The sequence below is a fragment of the Pelodiscus sinensis genome, chromosome 3 (genome assembly GCF_049634645.1).
Source record: "Pelodiscus sinensis isolate JC-2024 chromosome 3, ASM4963464v1, whole genome shotgun sequence".
Lineage (NCBI taxonomy): Eukaryota > Metazoa > Chordata > Testudines > Trionychidae > Pelodiscus > Pelodiscus sinensis.
Window position 1 is genome coordinate 178,940,250 of NC_134713.1, and position 11,669 is coordinate 178,951,918.

Sequence of the window (11,669 nt, forward strand, 5' to 3'; positions counted from 1 at the left end):
GAAAAGATTCCTGTCTGTGTTCCACTTTCACAATAATCCAATAAGCCTCAAATTATTCTTCTCTATGAGACTATATTAGGGAACAGAATTCTAGCATATCCCCAAACACTGCCTAGCGAATGAAGACAGGTGACTATACTTCAGGACATGGTCTAGTCACCTGGCATAGGAAACCTCTTGTTAATTGAATAAAGAAATTTCAGGAGACCCAGTCAGAAAAAAAATAACATCCTTTATGTTTGCACAGGATGTTAGTTGCTGAGACATTTTTAATGCCCAAATTTTCTTGTTTGGCAGGGGGATTTTGGTGCAAACCAAATTGAAAGATAACTACATTTCGCAAGTCTCATTGAAAGCAATGGAACTTTTGTCAGTCATGGAGCCAGATCAAGACCATTATGCCTGAATAAGAACCTGGTAACTAAAGGAGGTGATTATATTGCATCTTTCTGTATGTGAATTCACTACCTTAGATGGATTAAAGAGTTTTGCTTGAATGCCCTGATGCCGTAACAGATGTAGGAAAATAACTTCCCTATGCCCAGCCCAAATATTGAATGAAAAAATGACCCCCACATTTTTGTATATTGGAGAAAGTTTGTGTAAAGAGCCTCCTTTTTCAACTCCAACAACAAATTGCTTTGGCTGAAGTCCTGATGGCTACAATTCTGACAATCTCTGCTAAATTTGCTGCTGTCTTCCAAGCCTGCAGTCTTCCCAGTATGAGGAAGAGCAAACCTGGTGTGGGCTGATAGAATCTGCTGAGTGAAGTTTTTTGATTTCAGTCTTCATGAAGGAAAGTAAGAGTCAGGAAGGAAGAGCTAAGCATGAGGCATCAGGTAAGAAGATGCATGAGGATGGGAGAAAACTAATGGAAATGCCATTAGACTTTCTTAGATTTATTCCATTGGTCCCCATTTGTTTCTACTGGCCTCCGTTAGTTTAAGTACGAGGACCAGGAAATAGCAGACCAATCGATCTATTGTCCTAGTCCATAACTAAGTCAGAACCAGCTGAAAAATTTCAACTGGAAATTGAGCCATTGGGGAGTGGTTACTATGATGAAGGCTTTGCCAGGGGAGAGTGTTTCTTTAATGTAAGGGAGTTATTTATCTTTGTTAATACTAAATTTTCCCTACATTGGTGTTGATCTAGCAAACACGGGTAGGAGGATATGATAACTTTTCTTAGAATCACTTCATATAGATGTACCTCCTCCTCAGTGCTTATTTCCTCTGCCCATTATGTACATTTTTCTAACACAACAGTATTAGGAGTTGAGTAAGGAGTAGCCTTGTTCAGTTCTCAATGATTATACCTTTTCCATACCATGAATTAATTTGTCACTCCCCTTGAAACCTCTCTCTCATTTAATAACAAGGGAATAGTGGCAAGATAGTTGTGACCTGCTAACCCTTGTTTTTGTTTCCACTTGGTCATGCTGACCCCTGTACTGGATTGGGTCGAAGACGTAATCCTATCTAGGGCCACAGTGAGGCCAACTTGCCTTAGTATAAGCAAGTAGAACAGGTTAGTAGTCAAGTCCAGACCCTGCTTCAGGGCAAGACAAAAACCAGTTCAAGCACACAAGTCTGTGCTCAGGCCGCACGGGCAGTTAGTGCACCTTGGGCCTAGGTCAAGGTGAGGTGGTACCAGGTCAGCTACTTGGGCCTATGCTCAGGCCAAATAACAAGTCAGTTGAGTAATAGTTAAGATTCTCAGGCCCTTCAGGGTGGGGCAGCAAACTGTTTGGGATGCTCAGGCTTAGGGTAAGGCTCAGCAACTGTTGGGTTTCCAAAAATAGGGGAAGACTGCTGCCCACAGTTTGGGATGGTGGGAAGAGGAGGAACAGGCCCACCTGCTCCACTGCACCCCAGCCCAGGGCCCTGTCAGTGTCCCTGTCAGTGAGGATCTGACCACAACCCACTGACTCAGTTTACTTCCATCTTCCCAATTCCCCCTTGGTACCAGCTCCTTCAGGTCTTGAGGAAGTGAAGGCTTTGGCAGGGTTTCCATCAGCTCTGGGTCTGGGATCATCATTGTTCCTGGCCAGTATTCCTCTTCCTGGAGGGGCATGCCAACTTCCCATCTTGGGAGCTTAGGAAAAGTGTCTGAGTCCATCAGCAGCTGGGCCCCAACCTCTTAGCTCCAGCCTTCATACTTCTGGTCCCCACTCTTTTGCTTCCTGGGAGTGGGACTGGATTACTCTGGTCGTGCCCACCAGGGTGTCTTAGGGAGCTCTTCCCCTTCCGTGTCAGAGGGAGGCCAACCTGCCTCACTACAACTCTATTATAATAATAATCATTGCAGTGATATCTACCAATCATGTATTTGTTAGAAAAATATCATTACATGATATTTAAATATTAATATAACACTTTATTTCATCTGGTTATTTATATAAACCATCCTATTTGAATCACTATGTACTAGGGATTCATACAGGTATGAACATTTCAGTCATATAGACTTGAAAACACACATTGTTTTTATTCCAATCATAATTAGAAAAGAGAGCAGTATAGGACCATTACTTACCTTTGCAGAGCTAGCATTTATAAAATGCAGCAATTGTTTTCCTCAGACAAATACATTTAAAATCTTTGAGATCTTTTCCATAGCTACCTGTTTACTTTGCTAGTTTTTTAAAGAGTTGAACCAGCTGCATCTAGATTTCTGAAAAAACTATTGCTATGAGCTAAGAAGCATTAGATGCTGCCCTTTGTAGGATAACAAAGTATACCTTCAGGTAAAGAATTTGGACGATTTGGACTCATAAATTGTTTTTAATCTAAACCCTCCAGTGCACATAAAACAATATCTTTTTTTCATTTTCAGTTACTATTCAGACAGGTATATGGTTCTAGGGCTTGTAAAAGAAGCTTAGTATATGGCACACTTGCTTGATATGAAGATGGACAGTAACTGAGCCCGACAAGTGTGTGTGTGTGTGTGTGTGTGTGTGTGTGTATAAATATGTGCATGTAAAGATATTTACTTGTCTTTGGGGGTTTTTTCTCTTGGGTGAAAATCTGGTAAAGTCACAATGTGAAATATGATGGATAAACTTGAGTCAAGGCAAAAATAGTACTTAAGTATTTGGCAAATGCCAAATACTTCAGAGCACCTTGCTGTTTTACATCAGCTCTCTTTGCTTATTAATGGAAAAGTATAACTAGACATCATGATAAGCACCTCTTTCACTTCCACCTTTTTATGGATAGTCTCCCCATAGCTAATGGATGAGTTGGGCTTGATCAGGCTCTACTGAAAGATTTGGGCTTCCAGTATATTTGGGTCCCATAGCTGCATTCCTTGTGCTCCTGAGACTCCCCTGAAACTAAATGGGCGACACAGGCGAACTAGATCAGACTCCTACACTTCAGATATTGCAGTAGTATACAGCCTTCACTGAGCTCCACTTTCCACAAACACTAAATTCATTGGTACTTTTAAAAAAAGTGAGGTACTTCAGCTTCTTTTCAAAATAGAAACAATAGGGCACAGTGTAGCAACTTCTAAGTCTTTTATCTTTCTACAGATTCAGCCACAGTATTGATTCTTTATTGACCTAAACTGTCCTAAGCATGGCTGTGGTTTTTTCTTATATAGTCTATGGGAGAGTTAAAGCAGCTACTACTTTAATATTGATTTTTCTGAAAAAGGTGCAGGAAAGGGGGCAATTTGTGTCTGCAGTTGCTCTTCACTATAAAAGATACCATTGTTAGGAGCTTATAGCATTATATCAAGGGTCTTAATCTGTAGCAATCTTTTTTTACAACTTAGAAATAGGCTTGGGCAAATGTGTTATTGGTGTTAATGATATTTTGAAGTGAGGAAAATTTGTCAGCCTTTCTAAGTGAAATGCTCAGCTTAACCATTTGAGAGCTTGACAGGTTTGCTACATTTGTTTGCAGAAAGGATGGCCTTAGTTCCTTTGGAAAATAATGTCCATTTGAATAAACAGCAATGGTAATAGCTGAATAAATCTTTAACAAATTGCAATGACCTGTATTACCACAGGCTTAACTAAGCAAGAAGTTTTGACAAGAAGGGCATTATCATCTAATTAGACTTTCTTTAGAAAGTGGGGGAAAAGCCAATCTCTGATCTACCTAAATATAGCAATGGAATGGCAGGACAAAAATGCAGTGCATTTAAAATAGCACCTGGATCCCTGCTTCCCTTCTATATGCTGTTTCAATTGTAATATGGAAGACATCTGGGAAATATAATGAGCGCGCTATAGTTTTTTCCTCTAAGCAGATCTAGCTAAATAGAGAAGATAATTCTATGCCAGCTATTTTACAGCATTCCTAAAGATTCTTTTAATGATTAGTCAATATCAATGTTATATATTATCTGTGTGTTGGATAAGTGCTCCAGATAAACGTCTATATTTTCATTTCCAAACAGGTGTCAAGATATAACTGATATGAAAATTGTTCTTGTGGACACCTGGTTTGCTAAAACACTTAATCTGACAAAACACCTCTGGTTCAGGTTAGTGATGTGTAGCTCATGTGCTCTGATCTTATTATGATCAACTGTGTTGAATTATAAAGAGCTGTACCCATTTTCAATACATACAAACCAGCATAAAACTAGGAACCCTACATATGATAATCACATAGGGTACGTCTACTGAAATTGCTAATGAAGCAGGGATTTAAATATCGTGTGCTTCATTAGCATGATCTCACCGGTGTGTTACTCCACTCAACAGTTGTTTCGAAAGTGAAAAGTGTGCACCAGGATGCATTCGTTCGAACCAAACCCCTTGGTTTGAACTAACGTTACTCCTAATTTTTTGGTTTGGTTTGAACTAACACGTACCAGCGCGCACTTTCATTTTCGAAACAGCTGCTCAGCGGCGTAACGCGCCGACGAGCTCATGCTAATGAATTGCAGGATATTTAAATCCCCACTTCATTAGTAATTTCCGTTGCCTACATTTGCATCCCTAGTTTGAACTAGGGAGCAAGTGTAGATGTACCCATATATACATGCTATAGCTAGTGAACAATGGATTTTTTTTTTAATTTGGTATCTACTACTTTTCCTCCACTGGGTGCTTGTAAACAGAACATATCACTGTTTGATTTTCATAATCTACTTGAATATCTTAAGTAATCTGGCAAATAAGTTTGATTGGTTTAAAACCTCTATAGCTGTGTTTTATTTCATAGAGGAAAAGTCTTTGGATCATAATTATCTGACAGAATTTACAAAGATTCATTACTCTTGCTCTTTGTGGATGAACTATTAGATTTGGAAATACATTCTCCACAATTCAAGTGGTGTGAGTGTATGTGAGACACAGAGAGAGAGAGAGAGAGAGAGATTCAAATAGCGCGTGTGAATTAATACATATATGTATATGTTGTGTATAGATAATGTTACAGACAAATGTTTAAATAATGTTATTAAGGATGCAAATTCAAGCATTCAAAGATAGGAAATGCCACAGTCAAGGTTGTCTGCCCAATAAAGTTGCCAGCCCTACAGGATTGTCCCGGAGTCTCCAAGAATTAAAGATTAATCTTTAATTAAATATTATGTCATATGATGAAACCTCCAGGAATACATCCAACCAAACTTGGCAACCCTACTGCCCAACCTTAATTCCATCCACTTAGGCACATACGTTATGATACAGTTTTTAATTACATTATCACATATAATTATTTTTCCACAGGACCTCTGCCTCATTCAGTGCACCAGATGGACCTGCTCAGGGGAGGAATCAGGGATATGTGGTAAAGGAAGCTATTGTCTGTAGGACTGCTGCCTCATAATTATTTTGCATGTGGTTTCCTAAGGCTTAAAAAAACCTGAAAACAAAATAGTAATTCTATTGTATGGTAATATACTGACATCTACCTGTTTCATCAGCAGGGCTGGAACCTTTAGACACTGTGCAGACCTCTGCAATTTCATCTTATAAAGTAGCTGACAGCAATAGTGGGTTGTTACTACTACCATAGACTACTAGCCTATGTCCACACAGCAGCATTATTTCAGAATAACTGACATTATTCCAAAATAACATTCCATGTCTACACTACAAGAAGTTATTTCAACATAATGTAAAAATAATGTTGAGCTGAAGGACTTCTTTTTCTGACTCCTGTTACCCTCATTTTATTATGCGTAAGGGAAGTTGGAGGAAGAGTGCTCTAACTCGTACTTCCTGCTAGGTAGACAGTGCCAAAAGCCGAAATAAGCTATTTTTACTCAAGCGATGCAATTGACATAGCTCAAGTTGGGTGTGTCTAGACTACATGGGTTTTTTTGAAAAAAAGGACCTTTTTCCGAAAAAACTTCACCTGCCTCTAGACTGCTGCCACGTTCTTTTGAAATTAAATAGAAAGAATGCAGCAGTATTTTTGACTGCAGTAAACCTCATTTTACGAGGAAGAATGCCTTTTTCCAAAAGTGCTCTTTCGAAAAAAGGCATTCTTGAATGAAAACAGGGCTTTTTCGAAAGAGAGCATCCAGACTACCTGGGTGCTCTCTTTCGAAAAAGCGGATCACTTTGTTGAAAGAAGTGGTTGTAGTCTAGACGCTCTCTTTTGAAAGAGGCTTGTAGTCTAGACATAGCCGTTGTGTAGCTTATTTTGGCTTTAGCCCTTCTGTGTAGACATGCCCCTATAGAGGGGGAAGAGAACCACACTTTCCCAGTGGGTTTCACAGATATTTGCTGGCATCTGCGTAAAGGTGAGACTAATGAATTTTGGTTTGCACTCCAGACTCTGAAAGGGAGCATGTGTAGTAGGTACAGCTTAACCCTTTCTGCTCTGTCCTTCCAACCTGTCCCTGTCCATTCTCTTCCTTTCTCTGGCTTTGTGTTTTAGTCTTGTTCTCCTTATCCACTGAGTCCAAATCTCAATTAATCAGGATTCTCCTCCCGGTCTCCTTGCTCAGCCAATCCTGTCTATTCTTCCAGGCTCACCTTCCCAGTTTCCCCTCCTCCCCCTCATAGTTTCTTCCCTACCTTCCGTCACCCACCCATTCCTAGTTTCAGTCTCCTTGTTCAGCCAGTGCCAGTTTTCTCCTTGCTCCTCGTGTGATCTATCTCATAATGGTGTGGTGTAAAGTGAGATGGTAGAATGTTTTTTTGGAATGGGTTTGGGAAACCACAATACTCACAAGTGGCATTGTGTGTGTGTGTTTTCCCTATTCTCTTCATTCTCAACTATAGGTGAGCTATTTTTGATGATGTTAAGACAAGAATAAGAGTTGAAATATTTCAGCTCAGAAGATGAATGTTTGATTTAAGTTATAAATAAAAAGGGCCCTTGAAATGAAGACTTTCAGGCAAACTTAATTATAGCTATTGCTTCACACTCCAGCTATTAGGCAACCCTGCATGTAGCATGTGAAATGGTGCTGTTTTAATGGCCCTTTATGTTTATTTTCTCATTTTGTACATAGTTCTGTATAAGCAAAAAACTTGTCAACATGTGCAAATGTTATAATTTCAGTTCTTTTTCACTTACCCAATGTATAGGATGAGGATACGGAAAACGAAAAGAAGAGCACTCAAGTTAAAAATGGAAACATCCAGAAGAAGCAAAAGCATTTTAGGATATAGGCCAGGAACCCATCTGAACAACAAGGCAAGTGTTCAGAGCACAAAAATATCCCCCCTCAACTTAGGAATATATAGATAAAACATAGACACAGGGAGAAAGATTCATTTACAGAGCCCAGCATGAAAGTGAAATGTATATCCTTAGATGGGGATATCCATGGATATTAATCGGTATCCATGGAGCTGTAGGGTGCTACCAGGAACTGCAGAGGTGAAAGCAGCAGACTGTTGGGCCTTCTCTCCCAGGAGCTAGCACTTTGTACCGCCAGCTCCTCTAACATGGCAGTACCTCCATTGAGGTGGCAGGAGGCTCATTTGCAGCTGTCCCTGATGGCACTAGTGCAGTGGGAAGGGCAGGGATAGTACTGCTCTGCTGGAGGAGCTGCTGGTGCAGAGCACTGGCTCCTGGAAGTAGCAGCATAACAGACTGCTGCTTTCACTGCTGTGGTTCCTGGTATAACCCTGCAGCTCCATGAATACCAATTTATAACCATGGATATAAATTTATATCCATGGATATCCTCATCTACAGATAATTTTGTATCCATGTGGGGCTCTATTATTTTTTATGCTGCAGAACTTAGAAAACCACTTATTCTATTCTGTTCAGCATTGTTGGTATAAATCCACTACTGTTAATGCTGCTACATGAATCAATTTGTAAAACAAACCACTCTGCATGCCAGTCAGGACCATTTTCTCACTGTAGGTGTATTGATCTACAAGACTGGCACATAGACCAATTCGTTTCAGTATCGGCCACTGCATATTGTGCGTGTAGGTAAAAATAGGCTGAGGTCTTCTAAGCAGTTATAGGGATTTAGGCACATACCTTCTGTTCATTTTAATGTAAGATTTTTCTAAACCATCTAGAATGCTTTAAGAACCTCAGGCTTTGTGAGGGTTCTGGAGTCTGATAACTGCATTGTATGTGAACAACATGCTTCATAAATGTTATTTCAGCTTCAAGTGGCTAAATTAATCCTGCAGTGGTTAAGTATTTTTTTCTAAAATTATTTCTATTTTTGAAAAATGAGTAGTGTTGTTAATAAATGCAGTGGTTGGAAAAGGTGTCAAATAGACAGCCCAGAAAATAGAAGACAGTAATTTATCCACAGAGTAGATAAAACTCAGGTTTCAGTAAGTCAATAATCTCCATTCTGTTTTCTACTGAGTAGATGTTGCTCATGTACTAGCCAGAAATAGGGGAATTTCTTCTGGAAATTTTTAACAAAAATGAAGAAAATCAAAGTTTCCATAGAAGAGTATGATTTTTTTTTGGTGTGAAAATTCAAAATATTTCAAAAACAGATATATTTCCATTCAGGAATGCTGATATGGTGTCTTATGGGAGTTGTAATCATGTGTCTTATGCTTCCATTCTCCTCCATAGGCCAGGCTCAGTGGTCAGATTTCATCTTCTGTGATGCACATGATTCTCCTGAGAGTGCAGGGAGACAGTTGCATTATAGCAGTCACTGGCCTTGGTTCACCATAAATGTTGCAGTTTAACTGGGTAGCCTGGCCTATAAAGGAGAATGGGGATCTGAGGAAACTGAACTGCAGCTCCCAGAAGTCACTTTGTCAGAACATTTGAACCTTAATATTTTGTTTTTCAGGCATTTAATTTTTAGACCAAAAAGTTGATTTTTTTCAGCAGAAAGAAGAAACATTTCATGAAAAAAAAACATGTTCAGATAAAATTCCAATTCTCCATCAAAAATGCTTTTGAAAGAAAAATTTCAACCCATCCTAGCATTCATTCACATCACCGGTGCTAAGCCACCATAAAAAGGCAGCAATTTTTAGTCATCATCAGCCTTGCAGGCTTTGAGAATGACATACAGGCAGTGAAATATATTACCAGTTCCCCAATCAGCCCAATCATCTTTAAGAAAGTGTGGTAATTAATTAGATGTTTGATTGTACTCATGCAGCTGAGAATTCCGATGTTCTTTGGAGATCAAGGTGTATTTTTACTTTTACACCCAATTTTTACTATTCTCCATAGGTAAGGAATTGTGATTCCATTCTTACTAATTATTATTTTTCTAAACAAAAAGTGATTTTTGATTACAACATTTAATATATACTAGGATGCCAAAAGTTAAGAATGTGCAGAAAGGTGTGATGTCTACAAATAGAGCCAACCTTCAATGGGTTAGTGACTAAAATGGCCAAGGTAAACAAGACATTGTTGGGGTTAACTTAGCTCCCCCCTCATATGTGTGTATTTATATATGTCAGCAGAACTAAGTTAACCTTAACTGTGTCATGTTTAACTTGGCCATTTTAACATGTTTAAATGGCTAAGTCTTTTTTTAACTTGGCCCTATTTGTAGTTGTTACACCTTTCAATTCCTGGCGTTTCTTGTCTGTCTTGTTTTTAAATACATATTTGAATAGTTTTGTTCATATTTAATTTCTTTGATTTTTACTGTAGCAAATATTACAGAAAATATTTCTTAACACTACAAAGACACATTCTAATGAGACTATTTCTTAACTTCTTAATACCAATACCTTACACTTAAGATTGTTTCATTAAAATAAAGACACTGCCTTTTATACAAGTTTAAATTTTACTGCAGATATGCAAATGAGTTGCAATTTTCAGACAAAAAATGGGTTAAGCTGTTGTGTTAAGCTTTTTTCCCAATTTTCTTTTCATTATTTAGTTTGTTAAAAAGGGGGGTTAAAATCAGCAATTTCTGACTGCAAACCTCTGAAATTTTGAGAAGATAATGTGTGTCTACATATTGAAGTTGTAGTATTACAAATGTGCATTAGCTAGCATTTGGTTTTGTGACAGTTATATACATTCATGTGTCCATGACTTGTAAGTGCTATCATTTCTGGTTAATGGAGGGTTGTTACAAGTATTGTAGTTTTACTAGCTTTATGTGCAATGTCATCTGTATAATTTGTGAGACATGGAATCTTTGTGGACCTGATACAGTTTCCATAAAATTCAGTGGAAAGACCCCCATTGACTTAATTGGATCAAGCCTTTAATGAAGAGAGTGGGAATTATGTTTACTATGACATATGTCTAGTCAGGGATTATGGTGTGGCGATAGTTCAGTTGCAAACTTAAGTACAAGAATGAGTTTCCATAATAAAACTGATTTCTGCTCCCATGCTAAGCTCTACAGAAGTGTACTGGACTCATAGTCGGTAGGTTTTATTATCCTATATGTGATATGGGATTTGTATTCTCATACCAATTCCCACCAACGGTGCATGTTCCAAAATCCACTACAGCTGTCACTAATTGATGACTTTTACTGGCAATCTCTGATGGAGTCACACTATCCATTTGGACACATGTTTTGCAAATCTCCAAACAGCCTAGTACTGTACAGTAAAAGTAATGTTATCATGGTGCTCACAAAATGTCATATACAGGCAGTCCCCGGGTTACATGGATCCGACTTACATCGGATCCCTACTTACAAATGGGGTTAGGCAACCCCATACTAGCTGCTTCCCCCCAGCAGACCAGGGAGACGCGAAGCTAGCGCCCCCCCCCCCCCCCCACCCAGCAGACCAGGGAGATGTGGAGCAGCTTTTCTCAGCAGACACCTCAGCTTGAGAATAAAGGACTGAGGGAAGTGAAGTGTGGGAGAATAAAACTGAGCTCTGGAGAAATGTTTGGCTAGTGTTTCCCCTACAATATGTACCAATTCCGACTTACATACAAATTCAACTTAAGAACAAACCTACAGTCCCTATCTTGTACGTAACCCGGGGACTGCCTGTATCCAGTGATTTTCATCATCTCTCCTTCCCTACAACATCCTAAGACCAGACAATGTCACTGCAGTGAGGGAAACTGCCTCTACTTATACCACCTCTCAGAGTATGTTCCCTTTCCAGTGCAGTGTATGTTGGGTATTTTCCTCTTCAGGCTGGTGACTGAAATAGGCAGAGTCTAACAAGACTATTGACTATGAAGTGTGTTGTTTGTCATTTTTTTCTGTCTTGGACCTCAACTATAACCAGTTTGCACACTGTGAATTTCTATTTATTCTTTTAATTGGCATTTTTAATCTTCTCCACTCCAGGTTTT

The 11,669-nt window shown here is 39.0% G+C and overlaps 1 long non-coding RNA gene across 3 annotated transcripts; it reads left to right on the top strand.

The window, feature by feature from the left end:
- The first annotated feature begins 301 nt into the window (after positions 1-301).
- LOC102457531 (uncharacterized) lies at positions 302-11,263 on the top strand. Of its 3 annotated transcripts, XR_012902998.1 has the most exons (6): positions 302-430; positions 786-839; positions 2,839-2,938; positions 4,417-4,503; positions 5,699-5,759; positions 7,514-11,263. It is a non-coding gene; the product is annotated as an uncharacterized LOC102457531 (long non-coding RNA). The 3 variants fall into 3 exon arrangements; XR_012902997.1 differs by having other exon boundaries at positions 302-839; XR_332013.4 differs by lacking the exon at positions 786-839.
- Positions 11,264-11,669: the final 406 nt, after the last annotated feature.